The sequence below is a fragment of the Hyperolius riggenbachi genome, chromosome 12, assembly GCF_040937935.1.
Source record: "Hyperolius riggenbachi isolate aHypRig1 chromosome 12, aHypRig1.pri, whole genome shotgun sequence".
Taxonomy (NCBI): Eukaryota; Metazoa; Chordata; class Amphibia; order Anura; family Hyperoliidae; genus Hyperolius; species Hyperolius riggenbachi.
Window position 1 is genome coordinate 178,567,090 of NC_090657.1, and position 3,679 is coordinate 178,570,768.

A 3,679-nucleotide genomic window follows, 5' to 3' on the forward strand; every position below is an offset into this window, starting at 1 on the left:
AAATTGCCTGGTCACTAGGGGGGTTTAGCCCTGCAGTCCTCAAGTGGTTAAGGACCCCCTTCCCCAGTGACTAGGCAATTTTTTTTTACAGTTCAGTACCCTGTAGCTTTATTAGCTCGCTGCAGAGCCATACAACTGCACACACAGATGGATCCCCCCCTTCCTTTTTCTGCCCACCAACAGAGATTTCTGTTGGTGGGCTCTGATCACTGCTGGCTTATTTATTTATAAAAATGCATACTTTTTATTTATACCTCCCCCATCCCTTCTTCCTCCCGACAGCCAATCAGGGTAATTCTCTCTCATAGGCATCAGCCTGAGAGGGGAGCGTGTTTTAAACCCTTTACAGGGTATAGCCGAGTGCTGTAGATTGCAGCGCTATATAATGTAAACAGACTTCTAGTGGTGGTCGCCATTGGCAGGCTGTTGATGGGGCGGAGCTTCATAACTCAAGCTGGGATGTGCGCGTGTGATTCCCTGCAATCTCCGCCCCCAGGACTTGACGCCAGTCGGCGTTACACGGTCCTGGGGAGCCACCTTACTGTCGTTGATCGTGGCGTTAGGCTGTTGTAAGGTAGTTAAGCAATGCACATATGGTAGATTAAACTCTGACAATAACGACAGTCTCGCCTGAGAATCTAGCAGGTGTACAGCTGACTCCAGTACCTCTCAGCGTGTCGGTGTATCGATGTGGGCCGGCTCAGTTCAGTGCTGGCCAAGGGTGTTCTCACCCTACCTGCACTGTCCCTTGTCTACCATTCCATCTAAAATCTAATAAACGCCACCAACTGCCTTAAGCCTGTACATAACCCCAATAACTGCCCTAATCTTGCAGTATCGCTCAGTCTGGCCCTTTCTATTACACAGTGCATCTTGTAAATCATTGTATTAGTCAAACATTTTTCTACAGTTTATTCCTCCACTACACCAATGGTGAGGACACCACACACGCTGATATCCAAGATGTACAAGCAGGCCAATTGTAAAGTACAATTATCATTTTCTACATAATGAGGTAGTACATGAATTGATTCTCTGCACATAATTGGCATCAATGTAAATAAATAGGGTGTGTCCATAGCTGCTTCTCCTCTGCTTGTCCCAACTGGTTTCGTCTTCCTGATGCCCCTCTGGGGCTTTACCAGAGAAACTTTTTTTTTTATATATATATTGAATCTTTATTAACTGGTATGATGGCATTAACTGGTTTGCACTGATTAAGGAGTAAACACTTTTTATATGGTGTATGTAGAACATTAGTTTAATCATCAGCATCCCAAATAACTTTATAGGTGTAAATTAAGTTTTTATGACTGCTGTTCATATTTGGCATCGGTTGCAGTATAAAGCAAGAGTCCAGGTTGATGGATAAACTGCACTGCCCAGATTAAGGCAGGGTTGCCACTTCATCCCTTGAAATACAGGCACATATGAATTACACATGCCTTGTTAGTTGCAGTTTAGGCAATGATTGTGTGTAGCCCTAGAACATGTATAACTTAGATGTGTCTGCATTTAAAGGGATCAGGTGGCAACTCTGGATAAAGGGCCTATTTCCACTGGCAATTGAATTGTGTGCTCAGCAAGCAGTTGTGAGAGTTTGAGAGGCTTTTCACTGCTTAACTGCCAGTGGAAAAGGGGCCCAAGTATTCCCTGCTGGGAGTTACATGGGGGAGGGGCATATTCTTGACTATTGCTCTGAGCAGACTTGCACAGTGCTGCAATTTGTAGTGTAGGACTCTTGGTGAGGACAAACATCTGACACAGTAGAGCCAGCACAGTTGAGTAGGGATGATCAATGATATGCAAATACTTCAGAGTTTATGCAAATTTATGTAAACTTTTATGCAAATATATGCTGCTTGGCACTTGACTGGTCCGATTTCAAGCTGGATATATTTGCATAAAAATGTACAACATTTGCATAAACTTGAAAGTATTTGCATATCATTGATATTGTGGAGTAGAGCTGGTCCATTAGGTGGTGATAATGGCAGTTTGCATGCAAATTGTACTGACTGTCGATAAGATGGAAATCTGAGTTCATGCTAATGTTAATACCTAATTTTATTCTAATTTATGCAGCTTGACCACAACAGCATTTGACTGGTTCAAGCTTTGTATATCTGCATAAAATTAGCATCAACTCAGAACTATTTGCAACTCATTGACCATCCCCACAATTTGTGGGTACCCTGGAATTAGTGGATCACAATAAGCAGGCACCCTGGAATTAGTGGATAGCAATTGGCAGGCACCCTGGAATTAGTGGATCGCAATAGGCAGGCATTCTGGAATTGGTGGATTGCAATTGGCAGGCTCCCTGGAATTAGTGGATCATAATTAGCAGGCACCCTGGAATAGGTGGGACATTGACTGTCTCAGGTCTCCAGAGCGTTCTTCACATACCATAGCGACCAAGTTGTCCATTGCTGATAGCAGGACTGGTGAGGTGAGCCTGGGGAGGGTCTTTCTAGCAGAGCTGTGGAATCGGTACAAAAATCACCTGACTCAGACTCCCATGTACCTAAAATGGCTCTGCCCTCGCCTATGACTCCTTAGTCTGAAGGTGCGTACACACGCACTACAGCCGCCAACGACTGGTCCGTCAGACCCTCCCGCTGGGCGGACTTTCAGCTGACAGTAGCGCGTGTGTAAGCGCTGTCGGCAGACTGATAAGGCTGTTTCTGAACAATCCGCTGAGCGGATTGCCCAGAAACGGCCTTATCAATTCGACGACAGCGCGTACACACGCGCTACTGTCGGCTATAAGTCCGCCCAGCGGGAGGGTCTGATGGACCCGTCGTTGGCGGCCGTAGTTCGTGTGTAACACCGGGGGAAAAATCCACAAGTTTCTTGGTCGTGGATTTTGCTGCCCAGGGAGGCAGAGCTTTCAGCTGTATCTCTGCCTCCATTCGCGTCTATCTCCCACGGATCTCCGCCTCCTACTCGACCCTCTCAGTGAAGGCTCTGCCTCCAACAGGAAGGAGCCCCGCAATTTGCTCCAGGCTTTTGGGGGTGATTAAAGCCTTGGTTGCCCCCCCCCCCCCCCCCCCCCCGGATACAGCAGAATGCTGGACATACACACATAGATTCTCACCCAATGTCCCAAAACCAATTATTACTCTCTGAAAGGAATTGATTCCCATCACATACAGCACATCTTTAATCAATATATTCAAGAAGGGTTTGACCCAGTGCAAAGCTATGGGCTTTCAATCTGTCCCCACTCCTGTTTTGCCTTCAATCAACTGAGATTTACCATCCGTTTTAATTGATACTGTCTTACAATTTTAGTCAAAACATGCAATTTGATTGCTGAGACATTTTAAGGGAATCTTATCAATGGGGAAATATATGTGAGTATGGGCACCTGAATATTTTCTGAATAGTTTACACAGCTTAGTACAGCTCAAGTCAATCTGATAATTATGGTATGGCCGTGTTATTAGCATAAAATACATCTTATAGCTAATGGTTTTAAGCTGTGTTTAATGATTTAGACCTTTTTTAAATGCTGTACCCCTTTATGAAGGATCTGATTTGCAAAGTAACACCCACTATGCATAATACCATCCCTAGTACTTTTTTTTTTGTTTGTTTGGCATACATTGTTTTTGTCCTTTTCACAATTCCTTTACGCTTTTGACTAAACAAATCAATTTGAGCTGTTTTATGT